This window comes from Chelonoidis abingdonii, chromosome 1 (assembly GCF_003597395.2).
Source record: "Chelonoidis abingdonii isolate Lonesome George chromosome 1, CheloAbing_2.0, whole genome shotgun sequence".
Lineage (NCBI taxonomy): Eukaryota > Metazoa > Chordata > Testudines > Testudinidae > Chelonoidis > Chelonoidis abingdonii.
In genome coordinates, this window is record NC_133769.1 from 366,180,813 (window position 1) to 366,196,777 (window position 15,965).

Here is a 15,965-nt window from a genome sequence, read left to right on the forward strand (position 1 = left end):
CCCCCCAGTGCTGTGCCACGTCACCCGAGCCCTGCACTCCCCCAAGCTCCCAGCACCACCAGGCCAAACCAAAAAAACCAAAAACAAACCCCGAGTGCCACCCCGTCCCAAGGTGCTGCCCCAACCACGTGCTTGGTAGGCTGGTGTCTGGAACCGGCCCTGCATCTGATAAAGTGTGTTTTAGCCCATGAAAGCTTATGCCCAAATAAATTTGTTAGTCTCTAAGGTGCCACAAAGACTCCTCGTTCTGTTAGCAGAGCAGCCAATGTATAAGTTTCAGGACAAACAAGCTAATACCCAAGGTAACTTGCATCCCCACACCAGTCCTCAGGAGCTGAGCTAAGAGATTTGACTCATTTCATACAACTCTGAAATAGCAATGGCTGGCCACTTCCCTACACCCGCAGAGCCAGCCAGCCCCTACCAAAGCCTCTTAGGCAGAGTCTTGTCCTGAGTTTAGACAGCCAGCCAGTTACTCCTGCCAGACACTTACGAGGGGCAGCAAGATCTCCTTTGCCTGAGGATTTGGGACTGAATTCAAAGTTAGAACCAACTCAGCCCTCGGATAAGGGTAAAAAGAGATCTTCAGATCGATCATTTGATCATCCGTGCTGCCCCGAGCCGAGAACTGGAAACACTCACAGGAAAGTCCAGGCTCATGGGCACGGAGACCAACAAGGGAAGCAAATGCCATATTTTTTCCAATGGCTCATTTTCACCTGCGCGCCGCACCCAGTCACTGCGCGGGTGTGACAGCTGGGGCACCTGGCGAGAACCTGGCCCCCGGCGCTTTCAGTTCATTGTTGGGTTTGGGTGGAAGCTGCATTGCTGCATTGTGGGATGTGATGGGGATAGTTCTTTCTGCATGGCTTGGCCCATTCCTCATTTCACGGTGAGTGCAAGAATTTCACCAGCATGCAGTTCTGTGGCGCCCGATTCTGCTTGCACTGATTCTAAATGCCCAGGCTGGATCAGAGTCAAGGTCTGTCTAGCCCAGTGTCCCGTCTCCAACAGTGGCCAGCACCTGCTGACTCAGAGGAAAGTACAAAAAGCTCCATGGTAGAAAAATCTGACCCCCGAAACCTCTTGGGAGACTCACTCTATCCTCTGTACCACCACCCCCCAGTCAGAGACTGGCAGCAGCACCCTGACGCATGAGAAGCTCCCTCCCCGGGATCTTGGAACTTACCTGCTAGTGTGCTGGGTGCGTAAGAGAGAGTCCCTGCCCTTTACACCTAGACAGACAGAGGAAGTGTCATTCTGCTCATGTTGGAGATTGGGGATCAGGCAACAGAGGGGTTAGCGATTTGCCCGAGGTCACATAGCAAATCTATGGCAGTGTCAGGAATTGAACTCAGGACTCAGAGTTAGGCCTTGTCTACACTAGTCAGTTGTAGGACTGTAAGGACATAGTTATATCAGTACAATCCCCTCACGCAGATGTAGTTATATGAGTACAAAGGTGCCCTATCCTGGTCTAGCTGTTCTAGGGTTGCCAACTTTCTACTCACAAAAAAACAATTGCTCTAGCCCCACCCCTTCCCTGAGGCCCTGCCCCTTCCTTGAGGCCCCACCCCCCACTCACTACATTGCCCTTCCCTTGGTGGCACGCTCACCCCACCCTCACTCACTTTCACTGGGCTGGGGATGCAGGGAGGGGGTGAGGGCTCTGGGATGGGGTGTGGGCTCTGGGGTGGGGCCAGGGATGAGGGGTGTGGGGTACATTAGGGGGTTGGGCTGCAGGGAGGGGTGAGGGCTCTGGGATGGGGTGTGGGCTCTGGGGTGCGGCCAGGGATGAGGGGTGTGGGGTACATTAGGGGGTTGGGCTGCAGGGAGGGGTGAGGGCTCTGGGATGGGGTGTGGGCTCTGGGGTGCGGCCAGGGATGAGGGGTGTGGGGTACATTAGGGGGTTGGGCTGCAGGGAGGGGTGAGGGCTCTGGGATGGGGTGTGGGCTCTGGGGTGCGGTCAGGGATGAGGGGTGTGGGGTACATTAGGGGGTTGGGCTGCAGGGAGGGGTGAGGGCTCTGGGATGGGGGGTGTGGGCTCTGGGGTGGGGCCAGGGATGAGGGGTGTGGAGTACATCAGAGGGTTCAAGGCTGGGGCAGGGGGTTGGGCTGCAGGGGAGGTAAGGGCTCTGGTAGGGGCTCTGGGGTGGGGCCAGGGGTGAGGATTTGGGGTGCAGGAGGCTGCTCTGGGTTGTGAAGGTCTCAGGGCTGGGGCAGGGATTAGGACTCAGGGTTGGGGTGCGGGCTTACCATGGGCAGTTCCCGGTCAGCAGGGGTGGGGGCTAAGGCAGGCTCCCTGCCTGTCCTGGCACCACACTGCACAGTGCCCTGGGAGTAGCCAGCTGCACATTCTAGGCAGGGGGGCCAGGAAGCTCCGTGTGCTGTTTTTGCCCACAGGCACCACCCCCCGGCTCCCATTGGTCGGTTCTCAGCCAATGGGAGTGCACAGCCAGTGCTCGGGGTCAGGGAAGCGTGTGGAGCCTCTTAGCCCCCCCGCCTAGGAGCCGGACCTGCTGGCCGCTTCTGGGGCACAGCGCAGTGCACTGCCAGGTCAGGTAGGCACTAGCCTGCCTTAGCCTGGCAGCACCGCCGACCAAACTTTTAACAGCCCGAGCTGACCGGAGCCGCCAGGATCCCTTATCGACTGGGTGTTCCAGTCGAAAACTGGACACTTGGTCGCCCTAAACTATTTCCTATCCCATGGGCATAGCTAGACTAGTGTAACTGCAGCCGCACTCGAGGTTGTTCTGGTATAACTATATCGATAAAAGCATCCCACCCTTAACTGGCATAATTATACCTGTGTCTACACCTATGTGTTCACAAGGCCTTCATCACAGAACCATCCTCTGTTCAATTAACCCCTTGATGCACCCTAAACTAGAAGGGTAACGGATGGTTGTGCTTTATGGGATGGTGATGGGGTGTTCACCCCCATACTAGCCTGCAAAGGGTTAATGTGGTTCAGAAGGGGTTAAGTAAGCTGACAGGTTTTATGAGCGGGCACTGATTGAGAATAGCGCCCAGCTGAGCAGGAGCAGGTGGGGCTGGTAGAAAGCCAGGAAGCCTGCAGCAGAAGAGAGCTGCAGGGCAGAGGCCTGGAATCGCTTTCTGGGCCTAGTGAGGGAAAGGAGGAGACCCAGGGGAGGGCAGAAGCCCTAGGAGCCTGGCTCTGAGGGAAGGGCAGACCCAGAAGGGTGGTGGATAGGGAGCGTGATAGAGACAGAATAGAAAGCAGCCCAGGGAAAGAGCAGCAAGGTTTGGGCTGGAGCAGACCCTGGCTGCTGGTTATAGGGTCCCATGGCTGGAACCCAGAGAAGTGGGCAGGCCTGGGTTCTGCTACCAGTCACGGGGGCAGTGGCATAGCCTGGAAGTGGAAGAGGCCTGGGAACGATGCCCGGTCAGCCAGTCCAGTGAAATGATAATAGCTGGAAGGGGAAAATTCTAGCGGCCTGTCCGGAGGGCAGAGCTGTGAAGAGGGAGCATCCTGAGTCACAAAGAGGAAGTAGTGCAACTCTCAGAGCATGAGCGGGGACAAAGAGAGACGAAAGGGTACGTCAGAGGGGTGGAGATATTCCACAAGGAGGTGCCCCCACAGTGCACAGAGAACCCCATGATGAGGATTCCTGCTTCATCGACATTTATTGACCTCCTAAGGTGAATGACTGGCTCCACCACACAATGCACAGAACGATTCAGCATCACATGAAAGCCATCCCAGCCCTGCGAGGCCACTACACGAGCCAATAACCCGCGGTCCTCAATGGGATAAGTAACCTGGCCATTTGCCTCCTCTTCTATGCACTTTGACCTGGATTATTGCCTCATAAACCAGTAAGTTTTTTCCCTCCTACTCTCGTCTTCCGTTCAGCTCCCAGGTGCTCCGCAGGGACCCACCGGCTGGGTGACACAAGCATTAGCCTGATGTCAGCGATTCAAAGCGGCGAACAGGAATGCGATGAACTGTTGGCACTTCAAAATTAGTGCCGGCGAAACATAAGGGCTCAGGAATGTGATGAGATGCATGGGGCCAGGCATCCATTAGAAAGGCATTAACTAGTGCGCAAATGCTGATGCAGGTTCACCCCTACCTTAAGGTGACTTACTTTTTTGCCAAAGCGGCTGTATATCGAGCAGCTCAGTCCCCTTTGCAGCCCTGAGTGACAGACTGAATCACGGCTTGACCTCCTCACAGACGATCTCCGGCAGCAGGAGCGCTGGTTAGTGCAAGCCCCACACGGCACTCTGGAGAACAGGCCGAAGAAAGTGCGGGCCTGCCAAACCAGCACTGAGGGCCGACTCCAATTCCATGCGGTCTGGCCGGGGCAGGGCCCTGGGGTAGTGGGCAATCCAATACCATAGGCGCCAGGTTCTGATCTCACTTTACAGTCATGTCAATCAGGAGTGGTGCCACTGCAGCCAGAAGTGTTACACTGCTGTAAATGAGAATCAGGCCCCAGGTCTTTCCGAGTGCCCATATCCATGATGTTAGGTACGTATACACTCATAGGCGCCGACATCCCCTCTTTTCCCTGGGTGCTCGACCCCCATCTGCCCCCGGCCCTGCCCCCTACTACCTTCCATGAGGCCCCACCCCTTCCCCGCCTCTTCCCCTTAGCGCGCCACATTCCCACTCCTCTCTCTCCCTCCCAGAGGGTGCTAACGCTGCCAAACAGCTGTTTGGTGGCGGCCAGGCGGGAAGCGCTGGGAGGTAGGTGGAGGAGCAGGGACGCAGCGTGCTCGGGGGGGAGGAGGAGGAGGTGGGACGGGGATGAGGAAAGCTTGGCTGCCGATGGATGCTCCGCACCCACTAGTTTTTCCCCATGGGTGCTCCAACTTTTAATGTTGGACAGCGACTGGGTTATGTTAACCCCTTCAGCCCACATACTGTAGCTAAATTAATACAACATGCCCGACATACCTGAATTATTATTTACCCCTTTCCATAAGACCCATACTGGGGTCGCCCAATTAACTTATCAGGCAGCAGGTTTAAAACAAGCATAAGGAAGCACTCCTTCACACGACGCACAGTCAACCTGCGGAACTCATTGCCAGGGGATGTTGTAGTGTGGTGTATGATATGTACCTTACACTGTCAACGCGCCCAAACAATGCCTCCCACATCTACTATTTTAGCAATGTGCCATCTGTCTGCCTTCCTCCTGCCAGACCCTTTCCCCACTGCCATGTGTAGCTACGCAGATCCTGCCTGGACTCTACACCCCGCCGTTAAGTGAAGACTTCGCTGACCGCAACAGCTTAAATTTGGTGTTTATTGTTCTTTAAGAGAGTGTTAATACCTTGTTTCCGAAGCACCAGCCAGCTGAAGATGCCAAATCGTTATATTAAATGGTAACAAACAGCCTCTTTTTCCGACAGGGAACCAAGGGATGCAGATATTAAGTGACTTCTCCAAGCTTCCCTTTGCAGAGCCAGGACCTGTCCCCGAGACTTTAGAAGCCCCCTGCCTTCAATGCAAGCTGGCCCAGGCCCAGGGGGCGTTCTTGAGGGCACTTCATGGTGGATACATGTAAGTGCCCTGTAGCATATTTTGTAAAAATAATCATGCCTCTCTAAGCCACGACCCCATTACAGCGCAGCCGTTAACCCTGTGATGAGAAGCAGGAGAAGTATCATTAGTCTAGGCTCCAATTATAGACTGTCCTGATTAGAGCAATCCTGTGAACAGGATGGAAAATTAATGTTGATTTAATTATACAGCAGAAATGGTGCAAGGGGTTTGTTAATCATTAGCTGCTTTATTAGTCATTCCTTATCGCCAGCGCTCTTAAAAATATCAGGTGTCCCAACATCATGTGCTCCTGCGTGCAGGTTGGAAGTCGAGTAAGGGAAAGTTTAGATTAGTAGATTTCAAAGCCAGAAGGAACCGTTGTGATTGTCTAGTATCACACAGGCCAGCAGTGGGTCTCAACCAGGGGTACGCGTACCCCAGGGGGTACAGCAACTCATCTCGCTGTTTGCCTGGTTTTACAACAGGCTACAGAAAAAAACCCAACAAAGTCAGTACAACGTAAAATTTCAGAGCCAACGATTTGTTTATGCTGCGCTATATGCTATACACTGAAATGTAAGTACGCTAGTTATATTCCAATGGATTTATTTTATAATATGGTAAAAATGAGAACCTAAGCAATCTTTCAGTACCAGCGTGCTGTGCCACTTTTGTAGTTTTACGTCTGATTTTTTAAGCAAGTAGATTTTAAGTGAGGTGAAAGTTGTGGGTACTCAGGACAAATCAGACTCCTGCAAGGGGTACAATAGTCTGGAAAGGTTAGGGGGACCAGATGTCCTGATTTTATAGGGACAGTCCCAATTTTTGGGTCTTTTTCTTATATAGGCCCCCCAGTACCCCTGTTATCCCGATGTCTCGATTTTTCACATTTGCTGTCTGGTCACCCTCGGAAAAGTTTAGAGCCAGTAGGCCAGAAAACGGTCCTGAAATAATTCCTAGAGCAGATATTTTAAAAAAACATCCAGTCTTGATTTAAAAATAATCAGTGCTAGATAAAGCTCCGTGTATGTCACGGAAGTCATGAATTCTGTGACTTTCTGTGACTTCTGCAGTGCTGGTGTGCCTGGCCTGGGAGCCACCTAAGCAGCTTGGGCAGCCCTTGGGCCAGGCCCTCCCTGCCCCCCAGCAGCATGAATTTGAGGGAGGGAGGGGCTCAGGGCTGGGGCTTGGGGTGCGGGGTGGTGCTTACTTGGGGGGGGTGCTCCCCAGAAGGGCTACAGGAACTCCCCTTCTAAGCATCCACAGCGCCTCCCCCAGGCTGTGCCCTCCCACCCAGCACCCACGGTGCCCCCTCCTGGGTTGCGCCCCCCACCCAGCACCCACAGTGCCCCCTCCTGGGTTGTGCCCCTCCAGTGTATACTCCAGGAGGTGAAAGCCTTACCGCCCGCCTCTTGGTCCTTCCTTAAATGGTTCCTGTGGGAGGATGCTTCCCTGCCAGCTTCGAGATGCAGCAGACGCTCAGTGTGTCCGTCCTGTCCCGTCCCGTCCCCCGTGACCCTCACTTCCGTCCCTGTTTTTTCATTGGTTGTCCCTCAAAATTCCTTGAGACCTGGGTCCAGCAGCTCCTCGCCTTAGGCTGGGGAGAGGGGCTATTAGATGTGGGCGAGTGTAATCTAGAACCTCAATAGGTGCCCAGCGCTGTGTTTTAAAGCCCCTACTGCAGAGGAAAATACCGTTTACGCCCGAACAATGTTCCAAACCGCCCTTCCCGCATGAAGAGACAGCCAGGCTTCCTCAGACCCAGACAGAGCCACCTTGCCTGATAAACCACGCTGAGCGAACTGCCCCTTGTCACTATTACAACTCAGCGGAGGGGTTAGAGCACAGGGGGAGGGGTGGAAAGCAGCCAGGGCTGTTCCAATTGCTCCTAACGAGAAGAGCTGTGACCCCTGGCTGATTGGGTGCTTTGGACAAGTGAAGGTCCCTTGCTCCCTCTTCCCCCTTTGCTAACAAATGCAGCCTCTTCCCAAGGCGTGTAGGCTAGGGCAGTAGGTGGACTCTGCACTGGTGAGTTCAGAAGGGGGGAACATGTCTGCCAAGCTTTCTTCATGGCAAAGCCTGGTGGGGTTTTTTTGTCCTAGTCGGGCAATAGCCAGGAGTAGCTGTCCTATAGTAGGCACCAGCCATGTCTACACTTACAAGCTTATCGCAGCACTGCTGTATCAATACAGTGGCACCTCTGCAAGAGCACTCGTGTAGCCGTGTAATGCCGATGAGACGTGAGAAAACCAGCTCACCAAGCAGTGGTAGCTATGGGGGCGGGAGAGCCTCGGTGCACACGAGCACGTATGCTGCCAAAACATATGACGCTCGGGGCTTTCACACCCTCGAGTGACAAAAATGGTGCCGACATGAGTGCTCATGTAGACACTGCCCGCTGCTGGTTTCCAGTTCTCTCTCTTTTTGTACCTTTCAACCTGGACTAGGTCTCTGCTTGCTGCCACAAAAAGAAAAACACTTGCAAATAGCAGCATAGATAGAAATGTACTTACAATTGGAGGGAGGGTCACCTGGGCCGAGTGACGCTTAGAATGGAGGGTACTTTGAAGAAACAGCAACAGCCCCAGTTGAAGGAGTGAACCCGTCCCCTCCTCACTGAGCATACGGTGCAGTGATTGAGGGCCCTGCAGGTACTGAGGAATCGGGTGCTGATGCAGCTGCAGGGTGAGTGGCTGGAGGTAGTGGCGGGCTATAGGGCCATATCCTTGTGTGGTGATAAGTTCCAGACAGAGTCCAGAGAGCTGGGTTCCAGTCTTGGCTCTACTGAGTTGATGTGTGATTCATTGGGACTCACCCGGGCCAACGAGGGGCTTGGTCAACATGTGCCTTCCAGCTCAACTGCCTTCAATGCTCAGCTGCTCGTAGCCTGGACATCAGTGGACAAGCACGGCAGTCTCACCTGGGTTTAATTTACCTTGGAGACACGGTCCAGCCTGCAGAACAGCATTCCTTTGTCTTGGGCTGGCTGGACCTAGGCACTATCCATCAAACACATTTGAGGCCTGTATTTCCAGGACTTCTGTACAGTTTTTTGAATGTTAACCATCCATCCCTCACGCAAGAACAGGGAAGGTGGGAAGGTGTTTTGACTAAACCGTCAATGGAAGCAAGGCAGTGTCTGATGGACCTCTGCCTGGTTCGCTGCTGGCCTTCCATTGTATCAACCAGGCAAGTTACTAACAACTTCAACAGGACTTTATTTTTACAGTGGAAACTTCTGTACCAAGCTGCTGCTGCACTCTCTGTAACTCTCACTCTGCCTCAACTCTTCCCCCTTCCTTCCTGTTTCCTCTCCTTTCAGACTCTCAACAGCCAGTGCTCCCAGTTCTAATAATTACAAGCACATCTAAACACCACACCTCCCCTCTCCCCGACTCCTCCATAGCCCGGGTTTCCAGAGCTTTCTGGCTTCCCGACAGCTCACCTGGCAGGCTGTCACTCCCTCGCAGCATATTTTATCTGAGCAGCACCAAAACATTCCCATGGTGGGGCAGATTCCAGTGTTTCCAAAACAAAACCCAGTGTTTTGGTGCCATGAAAATAAATCAAGTTTTTGGCTTTTCACCCCAATCTAGGACAAGAAGCTTTGCAAACATTTTTGGAGAACTGAATTGAGTTTGTGGGATAACAAATGAACAAACAGAGATGGGAGTGAGGGTCACAGGGTCAAAATGAGGGAGCCGGGGGGAGACACCGAGCTGAGAACCCAAGACAGCGCCCGCTGCACCTCAGAGGTGACCAGGGAGCCAGTGGAAGCAGCCAGAGGAACTCTGCCCGGATCTGTGGTTGAAAGGAGGAATGGAAATAGGCCCCACAGTCACAGAGCACCTCCCCGTACAGCAGCCCCCTCCTGGTACGGTGGCCAGACACCCTGGCCAGCGCCTGGAGGATGAGCAGGAGTCTTGCGACTCCATGGGGCCATGGATGGGGTGTGCATGGATCAGGAGGGGTGGGGAGAGATACAGCCAGAACCTGAGGAGAAGGTTTTGAAGGAGCTGGAAAAGGGGCTGCAACCTGGCACTCTCGAAGTAGATGTGCACCAGGGTCTCCCTTGCATGGCAAAAGGGGTAGGTGTCAGGGAGGGGGATGAACCGTGCCAGGGACAAACCGGTGCTTACAGCTCTGTGATGGAGCCGCGAACCAATATCCCCGGCAGGCCACAGGACCAGGGTGGAATAGAGACTAGCCCACGGGGGCTCCTCACCCTCCACAGGTGGCAGGAGGTCCTGCCGCTTGGGAGTGGGGGTGGACATGAGGGTGAGGAAGTGAAGGGCACGGAGCATGAGGGTGTACAGCTCTTTCCTAGGTCCGACCCAGAAATGGACCAGTTGCAGGTGACGCAGTCGGCTCGGGGTATGTGGAGAGGGTGGCCAGGAGGACTTGAGCGGCAAGGCCCCATAGTGAGGTCTGGAGGGCCAGAGGTGTCATAAACAGATAGCTAAGGGTTAATGTTTCTTTTACCTGTAAAGGGTTAACAAAGGGAACCACACACCTGACCAGACCACCAATCAGGAAACTGGATTTTTCAAAGCTCAGGGAGGGAAGTTTTTGGGTGTGTGTCTTTGTCTGTGTCTCTGTTCTGTTACTCTCGGCTATGGGAGTGATCTCTGTCTCCAGACTTTTCTAATCTTCTGTTTCCAAGTATAAGTACAAAAGGTAGAAGAATAAGGAGCTTATTTGGTTTTTGTATTTACAGTGTGTATGTCTCTGGGAATGTTGAAATGTATTCTTTTTGAATAAGCTCTGTTATTCATATTTTCTTTAAGCAATAGCCTGTACATTGTCACCTTGATGCAGAGATCATGTTTATGTTTTCCTTTCTTTTTATAAAGCTTCTTTAAGACTGTTGTAGTTTTCCTGGGTAGGCTAAGGAACGAAGGGAAGGGAAATTCTCTTTGTGTTAGATGTTACGGAGGGTGAATCTGTGCAGCCTCAGGGGAAGAAGGAGGGGGGAGGTAATTGCCCTCGCTGTTTTGCATTCTAAGGATGTTAGTACAGTATCGCCCAGGATAACCCGGAGGGGAGCTGGATGAGAATAAAGAGAGACAGAGGGAGGAGGGTTGTTTTCCTTTGGTGTGAGACTCAGGCCTCTGAGTTCTTGGGCCCCCAGGGAAGTTTTGGGAGACCAGAGTGAGCCAATACACTGGATTTTTAATGCTGGATGAGCTGATAATCAAGATCCCAACTGGTCAATTACTTAAGAGGGTTCATGCTAGCTTCTCAGTTTATGAACGCTAAGGTTCAAATCTGAGTAGGAAGCTACGACAAGAGGTGAGGGGTCTACCCAGTGCCCTCGGTTGTAGTCCAAGAGGTCTCCGATCCTGGTGGCACCTACCAGGACCAACCCCTAGCGCACCGAGGGGGACTCTGCCACCTCCACACCAGGCTGGGGATTGTGTAGCAGGGACTCCACAAGGAGGTTCCCCTCCCGCCTTGGAAGCCGCCCCGGACTGGTCTCCAAGACAGCACAGTGCAGATGAGAGAGCAGAGCTGCTCACTGCCTTCCCCTCTCTTGCTTGGAAGCTGTTTGTCTTTATCTAGCACATAAAACAGCACTTGTGTCTCCATGCAGGTGGTGTCTGACCCCTGCGGTTCTGTCATCTGCTTCCACGTCCCCCTGCACCTTCCTCTGCAGAGTGGCCAGCCATGCGACGCTCTGTTCTGCGATGGCTCGTTAAAGCCTGGTGGGGGGAATCCAGGGCTAGAGTCTGCCCTCTTGGCTGGCTATGGATAACAAAAACAATCAGCTGTGTGAGCTCTCCTGCGCTCCCCAGTGTCCTTGCTGACGGTCTCAGCAGAGCTGCTGAATGCTGGGGAGCCAGGCACCTGAGCACCTCGGAGAGGCCAACGTCCTTCAAACATCTCACTCTTAAATCATCCCTCCTGACCTATCAGAGTCCACATCCTTCAGGTGTTTCCCATTCACACCCCCAGGTTGGCTCTGTACCAGCCATCTGCTGGCATTTCGTCTACGGTCTGGGGAAGGAGCCATGCCTGAGTTCTGCAGGGCCAAGGGCAGAGTTGGCACTAAAGACACTATCATGGGAAGAACGGCCTGAGGGAAAGCCACCAGCCAGCGACTAACCCAGCGACGACACCTGAGCTCGTCGGGCGTTACCACCTTGTTCTGATAACAGACTCACTAGTTCTTGGTGGTGGTAAGCTTCCCCCCATGTGTTTATTGAGTCTGGCATCACAGCCTATTCAATGCCCGACCTCCCCGATGACTTGTTTAGGAGCCAACGTGTGGAACTGGGCACTCAGACGCCTAGTCTCTGAAATGTAACCAGCACCTGGCTTTTCACACTACAGGGAGCAGGGTTCAAACAGCTGGCAGCTCCAGGCCCCAGCGCTCTTCAGAATTTGACTGCAGTTAGCAAGAAAGAGCCAATGAAAATAAGGAGCCCCTGTTGATCAGAAACCTCTGTAGCTGGGCTCTCCTCCTCGAACAGAGCAGAGCTCCTTCTCCCGGTGCAGGACTGCTTTCCCAATAGGCATCTCAAAGCACTTGGGAATGCCCAGCCAGCTGTCACCTCTTGCCTCAAGTGAAGTTACTCCAGCTCCAGCCAGTCTTCAGATCACAGCCGTGGCAGTACCCTACCCAGAGAGAGGACAGCCACTCAGACAAGCCGGGCCAAGCCACCTGAGACTTGACAGGAAAGGCTGACTGACAGCTAGGATGGATGAAATTTGGTTGGTATGAAGGGATTCTGGGACTTGCCCAAAGTCACCCAGGAAGAACCAGGAATAAAACCCTGATTCTCCATTTCCCAACCTTATCTGCAAGGCCAGACAAACTCCTCCTATTTATGCACGCCCTGACCTACATCAACAGATGTTCAATGTGATCATCTCTGGCTTGGTGCTGTACAGAACAGAGAGGAGACCAAGATTCTGTCTCTGAGGTTCTACCGCCAATGTTATGGTCTAATAATATCTATGGAGACTTCAGTCATGGAAGAATCTTAGGAAGCTGGAGATGAAGGGGTTCCTTGTGGTTTTCCAATAATTTCTTTGTTCTCAACTCTTGCCTCCTATCTTAATTCTTCAAGGCAGTTGATTACAGGTGTATCGTGATGAGTTGATTCACCTTATTCCCTAAGAAATGCTCATATTAGCCAACCACTAAGATCTTCTCTGGGTGAATTCTTGTTGAACAACCCCTCGGGAGAACTGGGTTGGCATGATTTCTAGGTCAAGGCTAAGTGAACTTGGGGACTTGCCATAAAGGAGAAGGAAGCACATGGAATGAACACTGCCCAAGAAATCTACAAGACTTGTGACCACTGGAGAGACTCCTGCTGTTTTCGAGCACAGTAGATGTAAAATGCAGGGATACCATCTTCTCACGTCCAGCCCATTCATTCATCTGGAGCCTCAAGTTACATACACTCTGTGTTTACCATCAGTGATGAGAGTATTTCAACCAGGAAGGATTCACTACCAGCTCTTACATGTGAATAGTGTATTTTGTTATGCTCCAATCTTCCTTCGCTTCCCTCACTGATGTAGCTGGCAAATGTCTTTCAGCTGCCTGATTTTAGCATTAAATTGGAGCAAATGGACCTAATGGATGTTGCAAAGATCTGATTTGGCCTTTCACGGAGGCTTCATGTTTCAAATCTGTGTAAGGAGATTACCTATCTGCGAGTGAAGATAAATCTCAAGCCCCGCTAATTTCTACCTCCAGGAACTTCTAAGCAGTTCTGTAAAGCAGCTAAACAAGGATACAGATAAAAGCAGCAGAGAATCCTGTGGCACCTTATAGACTAACAGACGTTTTGGAGCATGAGCTTTCGTGGGTGAATACCCACTTCGTCAGATGAATGTAGTGGAAATTTCCAGGGGCAGGTATATATATGCTAGCAAGAAAGCTAGAGATAACGAGGTTAGTTCAATCAAGGAGGATGAGGCCCTGTTCTAGCAGTTGAGGTGTGAAAATCAAAGGGAGGAGAAACTGGTTCTGTAGTTGGCAAGCCATTCAGATACAGATAGTAACTGCAAAGCAGGATAGAGGAAGTCAAAATGAACATCTGCCCCAGGATCACTTGTTTAAAGGGATTTATGGCCCCTGGGAATTGCTGCCTCGCTCCTTAAAACGTTGGAACATGGTAACTCCGTGGAGCTGGGTACACATGTTGGGAGAGGAGCCAGCTCTGACTGTCACGTGTTTGATGTTTTCATTTGCATTTGCTGTAACTGCTCCCAGAGGGTGAAATTCACCTCTGTGAAGGGAGATGTGTTGAGTGGGATGTAGGGACAAGGGACACGTGTTTTTACTCTTGTTGACCTTGCAGAGCCATATCCACTCCAGGCAATGAGCAGGATTCCATCCTCCTTGCACATGAATCAAATTGTTAGCTGATGATCCAACTGCAATTTAAATGTTTTCACGGTTGCAGGAAATGGGGGAGGTTCAGACAACAATTATCACGTGATCGTAGACGTTAAGATGCAAAAAATTCAAGCTTCATCCCTGGTAAAACACGTTGCATGTCACAACATATACATGAACTAGCCGTTGCCTAGCTGTACATTTCTATCATCAGTGGAAATATGTTGTTGGCAGCCTGTGGGTATTGACGTTTGGTATTGGTCCTGCTTTGAGCAGGAGATTGGACTAGATGACCTCCGGAGGTCTCTTCCAGCCCTACTATTTTATGATTCTATGATAGAAACGCAATCCTTCCAAGTGTGATTATACAACACAGTTGAAGAAAGTAGGGCTGGGGGGATGGAAGAGTGGGCAGGATCTGCAGAAGCAGTGTTGCATGAGCCAGAAAACCTCAGCTTGACTTTCAGATCCCAGTGAGGGCTGCAGGGCTCAAAAAGAAAAAAAGACAGACTTTCAAAGGAGCTTAGGGGATTTAGATAAATCTTGGAAAACACGTCTAACTTCCTTAGGCTGCTTTGGCAATCCCAGCCTATTCGTTTTGTAGGCCGAGCTGAACTAGAGTCATGGAGATGTCAAGACAGAATCTCATGATGGCATTTTTAGTTGCTTTCCAGGATACAACCCCTTCTGGTCCTCCAGAGAGATAGTTCCATGGACTTTGGAGACTTTCCCAGGTGCACATACTGAACCTGGAGGATTCATGATCCATCACTACTTGTTCTTCAGAACATACAGCATGTGTCGTTCTGTCCTTTGTAAGTTCAGATCTCTCATGGAAACTACAATTTTTGTGGCAATCTCCACACGCTACTGTCTCTCAGATGGTCGGTCCAAACAAGTATTTTCCATGCCACCTTAAACAAGTGAACAATCAAGTCCTGATTTCATTTTGTAGAGGTGTAATGGATGTTGTAAATCTGACGCTTTAGACCAAGATGTTGCTTAGTAAAAGAAAAAACAAACAAACACCACCTCTCAACTAGCTCATCAGTTACTCAAACTTGCTCTCCAAATTCTTTTCCCAACAGAGCACTCAAGTGAAATTTGGAGCAGAAGAGTTTGCTCAGCAAGTTAATGAAGCTTTGTGAGAACAGGATTTGGGATGGAAAAACATCTCAGCCTTTGGGACTTGGAATAAAATCTCTGAAGACCTTTTCAGGTCCAATAGAATTCAAAAAATGTTTTTTCCATCCTGTTGTAAGACCTTGCAAAAGGTCACTCATTCAAATCATTCAACAGCTGCCATCTGGACATTTTGCTGGTAAAGAACATGACGAAGGGACAGCACCTTGATATTTGAGTCCATAGGCTAAAGGAAACTGTCAATCCAGGTGCGAGCTCTACTCAGGGTGTCACGGAATGTGGGGGGACACAAGGCCCTGCACCCCCGGCTTCCTGCCATTCACCATGACCCTCAGCCAGCCATTAAAGCAGAAGGTTTATTTAGATGCCAGGAACACAGTCCCAGACAGGTCTTCCGGGCACAGACAACAGGATCCTCCCCAATTAGGTCCATCTTGCGGTTCCAGGGGCACCACAGCCCCCTTGGGGGGTCAGAGCCCTGTCTGTCCTTCCCTCCATTCCCCAGCCAGCTCCTGAAACTCTCTCTCTCCCCAGTGTCTCCGCCCCGAGACTTTGTTCAGTTTCCCCGGAAAAGGTGTCACCTGGCTTCTAACCCCTTCCTGGGTTCTAATGTTACATGCTTAGGTCTCTTTTCTCAAGGCCAGTCTCCCATCCCTCAGTGCAGACCATCCTCCCAGGCCAACACCCCCCACGCAGCATTCACAGACCACATTAAGAACAGTCCCAGTTCATCACACAGAGTGATGCTGCGATCTGAAACTTTGAGCCAGACGGGAAGAACTTTGAATACTTCATATTTTTATGCACATCCTTATGTAAGCAGAGTCAGGATGAGAGCTACCCTGACATCTGGTGGTGAATTGTAGAGTGTGGAAAAAATTTCAAGAATTTTAGAGTGTGGAAAGAGATTTCGAGTATTTGCATTGGCATCCCCCCCCCCCCCCC